The following is a 12569-nucleotide window of genomic DNA, read 5'->3' as shown; positions in this document are numbered from 1 at the left end:
TTTTTTTAGAAAAACATTCATTTTTGACAGGGAATAGTTTCAAAGGAAACTTGCTGATGGGATTTAGGAGACTTATAAGTATATATGTACTATACTATTTTTTTGCAGTTTTAGGAAAAAAGATTCTACCCCAAGATTTTATTTTCAACCCTTTAAAAAATCTTAGGTCCTTAAATATCTCAGACAACAATATTTATTGCCACCTTTATAATTTGATCAAATATATCCTGGTATGAAATAAATAGGGATATAACCCTACTTAGATTTAAAGAACAAAATTGCTTCCATTCGGAATAAACATTTTTTTTTTTTGAGACAGAGATAAAGAGCCCATGCACAAGTGGGGAAAGAGCAGAGGGAAGAAGGGAGAGAGAGAAAGAGTAAGAGTGAGGAAGAGAGAGAGAAAGAGAGAGAGAGAGAATTTAGTAGCCCAACATCAGGCTAGATCCCATGACCCTAGGATGGTGATCTGAGCTGAATTCAAGAGTCAGTCTCTTAACCGACTGAGCCACCCAGGAGTCCTGGAATAAAATTTTTCTGTGAAATATTCTTTCTTAGAATAAATACCAGAAATTACAGTCATATGTCAACATAACTACATAAATATAATGAAACCACATGGAAAACTACAATATTCTCTAAATCCATCACTCAGTTTTTCATTTACAAGTCTCAGCCCTATAGCATTACCCATTGAAATCACTCTACCAATTCAAGTATGAGTGTAGATTTGGGTATCTTGGCCTATCTTTTCATATCATGGTACGCTCATAATTAACGAACAGTGATTTATACATGGACTTAAATTATTTTATAATTTCCCAATTTATAATTCCTAACTTTGAAATACTACCAATAAGATTCAAAATGTACTTCAAAACAGGGTCAAATAACTAGTTTTAAAATTTCTGAAACAAGAGATTAAGAAATATACCAAAAGTTGTACACTATATCCTGCTTGAAATCTATACATAAATTACCAACATATAGAAAATTACCTTGAAAAAGTACTTGAAATAGTCCAGGTTATTTTTATTTTTATTTTTTAACGTTTATTTATTTTTGGGACAGAGAGAGACAGAGCATGAACGGGGGAGGGGCAGAGAGAGAGGGAGACACAGAATCGGAAGCAGGCTCCAGGCTCTGAGCCAAAAGCCCAGAGCCCGATGTGGGGCTCGAACTCACAAACCGCGAGATCGTGACCTGAGCCGAAGTCGGACGCTCAACCGACTGAGCCACCCAGGCACCCCGTGTCCAGGTTATTTTTAAAACCCATCTCATACAATGACTAGAGCACAAACCCAAACTTTAGCAAGATAAGACATTACTCCACAGGATTTTTAAAAATGTTTTCCTAAGTAATAGCATGTGTTTTTGCTAGTGCTGTACTATGGACTTATTTTGCATATTTTGAAATTCTTTTCAAAGTAGAGTTCTTTCCATACACACAGTTATACATACATAGTTATAATTTCATTATGAAAGTAACTTGTGTCAAAATATCTCTATTTAATATCTCTTATCTCTATTAAAGGCATCTGGGTGGCTTAGGTGGTTGGGCCTCTGACTTCAGCTTAGGTCATGATCTCGCAGTTTGTGGGCTCCAGCCCTGGGTCAGGCTTTGTGCTGACAGTTCAGAGCCTGAAGACCACTTTGGATTCTATGTCTCCCTCTCTCTGCCCCTCCCTGACTTGTGCTCTCTCTCTCTCTTTCTCTCTCTCAAAAATAAACAAACAAACACAAGCAATGGACTCTGTTATTTTTGAAATTGTATGAAAATAATATTTGCTCTACTTAATATTCTAGTCTACTAATGTTGGCTAGAAGTTCTGTAGTTTCAAATATATTACTTAAATAAGCTAAAACAATGAAAAATCTCCTCTGTAAATTTGGCTTGCACTGCCTATTTTTGTTTTGTTTTGGTATAAATTCTTGTATATGGAATTTTTTGTTGCTGTCCAAGAAAATGTTTACAACAGTCTTGATTGATATTTACAAATTTTATTCCAGAAAGAATTTTTAAATCAACTCATACTTTTATAGCAGTATTATTTTACTTGTATTTTATTTGTTCATGAACACATTTGTTACATGTATTTTATTTGTTCATATTTTAATTCATGTTGTTTTATAAACCATACTGTTAGATTTAGCTCTTTTGAAATGAGAAATTTTGTTACCATATAAAACCAGATTATGTGGTAAACTTGATTTGTAAGGTGTATATGTTACATTGTTTTTGTAGTGCTTGAGTGTGAGATCTTCAGTATCATATTTATCTTCTGTTACAAGGTAAATACTGTGTGATAATATCTACTTCCAGGGAGGATATAGTAGAAACAACAGGCCAATACTTCCACTGAAAGAATTAGAGAAAATGAATATATATTTCAAATTGCATTGTAAAGATATTTGAGAGATAGGTATACTATTATTAATCAGACTCTACCTTCAAACAATCTTAGATAAGTCTTCAATTATAATGAAAGAGATTTAAAGTTTAAATCATATGCTAATCCTCTCTTCCACCCATTATGGCATTTTACATCATCAAAAAATATTCTTTATATGACAGCTTAACTTGTGGAGTGCTAAATAACATAATAAATATCATTCACATTTAAATTAATTTCACTCATTTCCTAAAATATTTGTTTTTAATAGATCAAGGTTCTACCTGTATGACATTTCTCCTCCTTGTAGAACTTCCTTTAATATTCTATATATGCTGGTAATAAATCTTATCAGTTTTTGTGTATCTGAAAGTTATATATTTCCTTCATTTAAAAAGAAAAAAAATATTTTCACTGTGTAAAGAATTCTCACAAAAAAGGGAGAAATCATTTGCAAATATATGTAACAGTCTTATATGCAGAATATATATTTTAAAATCCTACAACTCAGAAAGAAGTCGTAAAACTACATCTAAACATTAGAATTTTTTAATAGCCATTGCATCAAAGAATACATATGTATGACAAGTAATCAAGTGAAAAATTATTCATGAAATAATTTTTTTAGGATAATGCAAAACAAAATCATTAGATTATACCACTACAATTCCTCTGAAATAGTAAAACTGTAAAATGATTGTCTGTACTAACTATTGGCAAGGATGTGGAACAATTATAACACTCATTTACTGTGGGGGTAATTGCATAAACACTTGGGAAGACAATTTTACAGTTACTTAGAAATGTATATATTCACCTACCAAATCACTTAGCTATTACATTCTACATATTTACTCCAAATAAATAAATATGCCCATCCAAAGACTTGATTAATTGCAGCTGTATTTGCAAAATCAAAAACCCAGAACCAACCTAACAAAATTTTGCTTATCCATACAATGGAATACTACTCAGCAATGAAAAAGAATGAAGTAGTGATATAAACAAGGATAAATTTCAAAACACTTATGTTGAGGTTTTTAAATGTTAAATAAAAGGCATGTAGTGTACAAAAACATTATATAAAATTCTTGAAGATATGATCTAATCTATAGGGACAGAAAACAGATCAGTTGTTGCCTGTAGTCAGAAGGTAGGAGAGATGGAATAATAAGAGGTATTAGTCACAAAAAAACCTTCTTGTACTTTTGTATATGTTCACTATTTATATATGTCAAACCATACCAAGCTGTATTTCTAAATCAGCATATACCATTGTGAAAGTATAGATTAAAAACAAATCCTAGGAAATAAGAAGACATATCTCAGTAATCTGTCTTTGTAAAAATCAAGAAGCTTTGTGGGTGCCTGGGAGGCTCAGTCAGTTAAGCATCTGACTTTGGCTCAGGTCACGATCTCATGGCTCATGAGTTCAAGCCCCACATGGGGCTCTGTGCTGACAGCTCGGAGCCTGAAGACTGCTTTGGATTCTGTGACTCCTTCTCTTCTGCCACTCTACTGCACATTCAAGGTTTCTCTCTCCTTCAAAAATAAACATTAAAAAACTTTTTTTAATTAAAAAAAATAAAAACTGTATTTTTCAACAAAGGTCAAGGCAATTCAATTTTAAAAAATAATCCTTTAAAAATATTCTAAAATAATTTTTATCCATAAGGAAAAAATCTCTACCCCAAACTCACATTGAATTAAAAAACTCAAAACGGATCATAGATATAAATACAATACTTAAAATTATAAAATATCCAGATTAAAACGTGGAAGAGTATCATTTTAACTGATTTGGCAAAAATATTTTAGGTAGGACAAGTTGTACAAGAAAAATATCAGTAAGTTGGACTTCACAAAAATAAAACAAAATTTTTTGACACATTGTTAAAAATGAAAAAAATGAGTCAAATAGTAGAAAAATATTTTGAAAACGCATCCGAAAAACCACTTAAGCATACATTAGTAATAACATAAACAGTTAACAAAAGAAATATTTGAACAGACACATCATAAAATAAGATATATGAGTGGCAAATATATGCATAAAAATAGGTGTGTCATCATTATTCATGAAAAGAATACCAATAAAAACCAAACTGAGAACCTCAACAGATAAATTCCATGCACTAAGTGAAAACAGCTCAATGCAAAAGTGTACATATATATGATTTAATGCACATGGTATTCGGAAAAGCCAAACCAAACTAAGTGATTTCCAGGAGCTGGAGAGATGGAGATAATTGCTTAAAAGAGATACAAGAACATGTAAATGTTCTATACTTTGATTTCTGTGTTGGCTAAATCAGTGTATAATTTTTATGCACAATTTATAGGACTGTATACGTAAAATACTGTATTTTACTGTATAGAAAGTATATCCCTCAAAACTGACTTAAAAATATCTAACAAGACTGGTTAGGAGAAAGGCACATGGAGAGAGACTTCAGTTACTAATATCAAAATTGAAAAAGGATATATTATCATGAATCCTATAGATAAAGAAGAAAACAGAATATTAAATTCTTTATGTTAGTACATTGACAATGTAGGCAAATCTGATAAATTCCTTGCAAATACTTCTTACCAACACTGAAATAAGAAAAAAAATAGAATTCAGAAACTGAAGAGTAAGCCTTGTATCTGCTAAAAAATGATTTTATAATGAAAATAGTTTCTGTAAAGCACATCCAGGAACGGATGGCTTAACTGCATAAAGTTTTAAATATTTCAGGACGAGATACCCATGAAGTACAGATATTTGGAGGGGAAAAAAGGAAATGAACATTTTTCATATCATGAGGCTTACATATGACTCAAGGCAAGAGCAACAGGTGGTAAAGAATTTTCACCATCACAACAAACTAAAAACATAGACAAATGTATACAAAACATTCATTTTCAAATATTTAGACAATAGGTATTTGTATGGGATAAATTATGCTCCCCATTCAGATGATGAAGTCCTAACCCTCAGTACCTCAAATGTCACTGTGTTTGGAGACAGGGCTTTCACAAGTTAATTGAGGTAAAATAATGGTGGTTTCTAATGCAATATGGGTGGGTCCTAATGTTAATGTGACTGGTGTCATAGGAAGGTGGTCAACACTAAACAAAGACAGTCATCTACAAGGCAAGGAGAGAGACCTTAGAAGAAAGCAACACTACCAACCCTGATCTCCAACTTCCAGTTTCCAGAATTATGAGAAAAGAAATTTATGTTGTGTAAGCCACCCAGTCCGTGGTACCTTGTTACGGCAACCCTAGAAAATGAATAAACATTGCAGAACTGTGATCTTGAGAAGAAAGTAACAAGGTAAGCCCTGTTACCACCAAGACTTTCTGCCTGTGCCCAATTTTTGGACTGCAGCACATAAGGAGGTAATTAAACAGAGTACTGCTGTCCCACTGACTTGAGGACACAAATATGGTCGTTTTTGGAGGCTGAAGGTGATGAAATTTGAAGTGTAGACTACTAAAGAGAAGTCGTTTCTGAAGATGTGAAACTCCAAAATCTTTATAGGTGTCCTCTTAAGTCTTTGGCTGCGTAGTAAACTACACATATGTAAGGGAAAATTCCATGAAGCCTAGCAAAATACTCCAAACTCATACTAGAATAGAAGATGTTTGATTTCTGTCTAATCAAAAAAGAGACACCTTTTTAAAAACCTAGTGAAATTAGCATAGAACATAAAAAGTCATTCATTAATCTTAGGGCTTAATTAGCTTTAAAACAATGTCTACTCTAGATCCATCTTATCACACCTTAATACAAATGTTCAAAGGATCAACATAATTTTCAAGTGACTAATCTTTCTGCCAATACTAACTTCAACACCTGACAAAGGGAAAAAGATATTGTGCAAAGACACAAAAATATATTAAAGTGTCCAGCATTCATTAAATTTACCCAAGAGAATGAAACCATATGTTCACATAAAGTCATGTTCACATAAAGTCTCGGTCACAAATGTTCATGGCAGTTTTATTTATTTATTTATTTATTTATTTCAAAAGATAACCTAAATGCCCATCAAAAGTTGAGTGAATGGGGGCACCTGGGTGGCTCAGTTGGTTAAACATCTGTCCGACTTTGGCTCAGATCATGATCTCGCAGTTTGTGAGTTTGAGCCCTGCGTTGGGTTCTGTGCTTACAGCTCAGAGCCTGAAGCCTATTTGGATTCTGTCTCCCAATCCCTCTGCCCCTCCCCTGCTCTCACTCTGTCTGTCTCTCTCAAAAATAAATAAACATTAAAAATTAAAAAAAAAAAGTTGAATGAATGAAAACATTTTAGTATACATACAATGGACTTCCAGGAATGAAAAAATAAAATAACCCACAAGGATTAATCAAAATAATTATGTTGATCAACTTTTCATGTAACTATACTTTCTTTTGTAAAGTATGTGGTCAAATATTTTGCAAATTTGTACTGGGTTGTTTTTATTCTCGTTAATGATTTTTAGGAGTTATCTATTTCATACATTGTCATTTGTCAAAAGACAAAAATCATTTCACACTATATAATTACATTATAAGATTCTAAAAATAAAAATTCTATAGTGACAGAAATCTGATCAATATATTTCTTTAGAAATCTTCATTTTGATACAATGGGATATCACCTCCTCCCTGTCAGAATGGCTGAAGTCAACAACACAAGAAACAACAGGTGTTGGTTAGAATGTGGAGAAAGGGGAACACTTTGCACCACTGATGGGAATGCAAACTGGTACAGCCACTGTAAAAATACTAATTGACAGCAGTACATGCACCTCAATGTTTATAGCAGTACTATCTACAATAGCCAAATTATGGAAACAGCCCAAGTGTCCTTCAATTGATGAACCAAAGAGCCACTTCTTTATCCAAAGAAGATGCAGTACATATAAACAATGGAATATTGTTCAGCCATAGAAAGAAAGAAATCTTGCCATTTGTAACAATATGAATGAAGCTAGAGTATTATGCTAGCCAAAATAAGTCAGGAAGAGAAATACAAATATCATGTGATTTCACTTATATGTGGAATTTAAGAAAGAACATAAATGGGCAAATGAAAAGAGAGAGAGAGGCAAAGCAAGAAACAGACTCTTAACTATAGAGAACAAATTGACATTGTGAAATTGATAAAAACTTAAAAAAATAAAAGAAATAAAAGTAACGTTCTGTTTGAGAGCATGCATAATAAAGCTTATTTATGCACATCTCTGGAGAAAAGTATTATTGATTTCCCTTGACATTTCCTATATAAAGTTTGAAAGTGTACAAGTATCTTTCGCACCAACAGTTGGTGTAAAGATGCTGTTCATTTTACCATTCTAGTGGGTGTGTAATGGTATATTCTGGTTTTATTTTGCATTTCCCTAAAGAGTAATTATGGTAAGCAGTTTTTCATGTTATCTGTCATCTGGATATCTTCTTCAATTAATTCTCTGTTCAAAATTACCCATGTTTGGGGGAATGATGTTGTATTCTTAATACTGAGAGTTAAAAGAAATCGACACATTATAGACATACGTTTCCTGAACTACACAAAAAGGAAAATAAAACCTGAAACAAAATTGAAATCATAGCACAAAATTGGTTGATATCAATCCAAATATATAAATAACCATTTTAAATAGGAATCGTAAATACACCAATAAAAACAAGGATTGTCACAATGCATACAATAAAAAGACTTAACTGTATATTGTTTATGACACACCCATTTTACATTTAAAGATTCAGATAGGTTAACAGCAAAGGAATAAATAAAAATATACCATGCTAATGATGATTAGATGAAATCTGGGATAGCTATATTAATTGCAGACAAATCAAATTTCCATACAAAGAAAGTTATGAGGGATAAAGAAGGGCCACAAAATGATAAAGAGGTTAATTCTTAAGAAGTCACAACAATTCTAAACCTGCTTGCAACTAACAACAAAATATCTAAATATGTGGCCGCAAAACTGATAAAATTCAAGGTAGAAATATAAATTCAAGGTCTTAGGTGGAGACAACAACATTCCTCTGCTAATAATCAATACATGGAAGACCCATTGAAACAAGGGTATAGTTGGTCTGTATTGCATTATCAAGTAACTTGATCTAATTGACATGTTTAACACTTCCGTTAATTAACAGCAGAATACACATTATTCAAGTTTGCATGGTACTTTTAAAAGATATGACACATTATGGGACATAAAACATATCTTAACAAATTAAAAACAATAAAAATTATTGTTAAATACAAAGTATTCATGTACTGTCAAATGCATTGTTAAATACAAAGTATATTCTATTGCAGTGGAATTAAATTAGTAAACAACAGGAATATAGCTGGGAAATACTCAAATATGTTGGAACTAAACAACATATTCTTAAATAGCACATGGGTCAAAGAAAAAGTTTCAAAAGAAATTTAATTTTTTTTTTAATTTAATTAAAATGAAAAAAAAGTTGTCTAAATTTTTGATATGAAGCAAAATCTGTTCTTAGAGGAAATTTCTATCATTAATAATGATATTTGAGAGGCAGAAAGTTATAAAATCAATAATCTAAACTTCCATGATATTGGAATTTGTAATAATAAATATGTGTTTAATCATCCTCCCCTTTCTGGCAAAGAGCTCCTAACACCTTTGGAATCTCCTAAGTTATGAGAGTGTTAAAGTTGGCTGGATATTCACAACAATCCCTTTTCAACGCCACCTCAGTTTATGTTAATGAGGTGACTTTTGGAAAGTGTCTTGGGATGGGCCTGGTCAACATAAAGACCAAGTGATTCCAGGATTGGAACTTTCAGCTGCTCCTCAGCACACGCCTCCAGTGAAGGGAGAAGCACGGGAGCTTGAGTGCAATCATCAACTACCAATTATTTAATCAATCGTACCTATGTAATGAAGCATCCATACCCAAAAGTACAGAGTTTAGAGAGCTTCTGGGATGGTGAACATGTACAGGTGGTGGGAGAGTGGTGTGTCCAGAGGAGTTATGAAAGCTCTGCACCCCTTTCCCTATACCTTTCGCTATGCATCTCTTCAAAAAAAAAAAAAAAAAACAAAAAAAAAACCACACAGAGAAAAATCAACATAGCCAAAAGCTAGTTCTTTTTAAAAAATTAATAAAATTGCTATGACTGTAGCAAGGATAACAAAAATAAGATTCAGAAAGTGAAAATACTAACAATATCATAACTAAAGAAGGAATATCCCCACTAATCTCATGGAAATGAAAAGGATAATAAAAGACCTCTATGAACAACTCTATGCCCACAAGTTTGATATCTTAAATGAAATGGAAAAAATTCTCAAAAGACAAAACGACCAATACTCCTAAATGAGGAACAGATAACCTGAATCGGTATATATCTCTTAAAGAAACAGAATCAATTATTAGTTATTTTCCAAAAAAAAAAAAAAAATCATTAGACCCAAAAGATTTTACCAGTGAATTCTAACAAACGTTAAGTGTCAAAATTACACCAATTCTCTGTAATCTATTCCAGAAGATAGAAGAAGAGGAAACATTTCTATATGAACACATGAGGCCAGCATTACACTAACATCAAAACTAGGCAAAAATTTAAAATTACACCAAAAATAATTAGGCACCTATGAATAAACCTAACCAAAGAGGTGAAAACCTCTACTCTGAAAACTATGTAAAATATTGATGAAAGAAATTGAAGACAACACAAAAAAATTGAAAGATATTCCATGCTCATGGATTGGAATAATAAATATTGTTAAAATGTCTGTACTAACCAAAAAAAAAAAAAAAAAAAGAAAGAAAAAATCTTTATAAAGTAGCATTCAATGAAATCCTTATAAAATACCAAAAGCATTTTTCACAGTACTAGAACAAACAATCCTAAAATTTGTATGGAATCACAAAAGACCCAAAATAGCTGAAGAAATCTTGAAAAAGAAAAGCAAAGCTGGAGGCATCACAATTCAAGACTTGAAGGTGTACTACAGAGCTGTAGTGATCAAAATACTATGGTACTGGCACAAAAATAGACACATTGATCAACAAAATATAATCGAAACCCACAAATAAAGCCACAGTTATCTGGTCAATTAATCTTCCATAAAGCAGGAAAAAAATATCCAATAGAAAAATGACAACCTCTTTAAAAAATGGTGTTGGGAAAACAACACTGGTGTTGGACAGCAACATTCAAAAGAATGAAACTGGACCGCGTTCTTATACCATACAAAAAAAAAAAAAAGGGGTTAAAGACCTCAATATAAAACCTGAAGCCATAAAAACCCTAGAAAAGTACACAGGCAGTAATTATTCTGATATCGGCCATAGCATCATTTCTCTAGACAGGTGACTTGAAGAAAGGGAAACAAAAGCAAAAAAGTAAACTATTGGGACTACATCATAGAAAACTTCTTGAACAGCAAAGGAAATGATTGACAAAACTAAAAGTCAATCTATGGAATGGGAGAAGATATTTGCAGATGACATATCCAGTAAAAAGTTAGTATCCAAAATTTATAAAGAAATTATGCACCTCAATGCCCCAAAAATAAATAATCCAATTAAAAACGGGCAAAAAACATGAACAGAATTTTTTCCAGAGAAGGCATACAGATGACAAACAGACACATGAAAAGATGTTCAACATCATTCATCATCAGGGAAATGCAAATCAAAACCACCATGAGATATGACCTCATACCTGTCAGAATGGCTAAAATCAACAACACCCATATTGGCAAGAATGTGAAGAAAAAAGAACACTCATGCACTGTTGATGGGAATGCAAACCAGTGCAGTCATAGAAAACAGTATGAAGCTTCCTTAGGAAGTTGAAAATAGAACTACCTGATAATCCAGCAATTACACTACTGGGTATTTACCCAGAGAATTAAAAAACACTAATTTAAAGGTATACATGCACTCCTATGTTTATTGCAGCATTATTTACAATAGCTTAACTGTAAAAGCAGCCTAAGTGTCTATCGATATATGAATAAAGAAGTAGTGTGTGTGTGTGTGTGTGTGTGTAATGGAATATTATTTAGACATAAAAGAATGAAATCTTGCCATTTGTAACTACATGGATGGAGCTAGAGAGCATTAGGTTAAATGAAATAAGTTAAAGAAAGACAAATGCAATGTGATTTCAGTCACAGGTGGAATTTAAGAAACAAAACAAATGAGCAAAGGGAAAAAAGAAAAAGAGAGAAAGAGATAGCAAGAAACAGATTCTTATTTATGGAAAACCAACTGATGGTTACCAGAAGGGGATTGAGTGGGGAGATGGGTGACATAGAAGATGAGATTTAAGAAGTGAATCCTTCTCATGATGAGAACTGGGTGAAGTATAAAACTATTGAATCATTATATTACTCACCTGAAACTAACATTACACTTTATGTTAAATACTTGGAATTAATCTCCTCACCATCTTGAGGAGAAACAAGCTAGTCAAAAATATATTACTAAGAAGAAAAACAACAAACTAATATCTCTCACAAGCAGAGATGCAAAAATCCTTAACAACAACGACAACAACAACAACAACAAAATATTAGCAAATTGAAACCAACAATGTATAAAATAATTATGTGCCACCACCCACCAAGTTTGCAAGACTGATTAAACGTTCAGTTATTTTTTAAAAATTTATTTTAGAGAGAGAGCAGGGGAGAGGGGCAGAGAGAGAGAGAGAGAGAGACTCAAGCAGGCTCCATGCTCAGCACAGAGTCCAGTGTGGGGCTCTATCTCACGACTCTAGGATCATGATGAGCTGAAGTCAAGAGTTGGATGCTCAACCAACTGAGCCATCCAGGCACCACTCAGTTATTAATCAATGTATTTCAAACATCCATAGACAAGCAAAAATGTCCTTTGCTCATCATTATTCTTCAACATCATACTGGAAATTTTGGCTAGTGCAACAGTACAATAAAAGGAAATACGACATGTACTTTAGAAAAAGGAAGAATTATCTCTACTTGCAGATAACAGTATTGTTTAAGGAGAAAATCACAAAGAATTAACTAAAAAACAAACAGAAAGAACAAATATACACAGCAAAGTTGCATGTTATGAGGTTAATATACAAAAGCAAATTCCCTTCCTGCATACTAGAAATGGACTATAGGAATTTGAAATTAGAGGGGCAAACACTACCAGTTGCAAAAACACAGCCCCCA

This window comes from Panthera uncia, chromosome C2 (genome assembly GCF_023721935.1).
Source record: "Panthera uncia isolate 11264 chromosome C2, Puncia_PCG_1.0, whole genome shotgun sequence".
NCBI lineage: Eukaryota > Metazoa > Chordata > Mammalia > Carnivora > Felidae > Panthera > Panthera uncia.
This window is presented reverse-complemented; position numbering follows the sequence as displayed.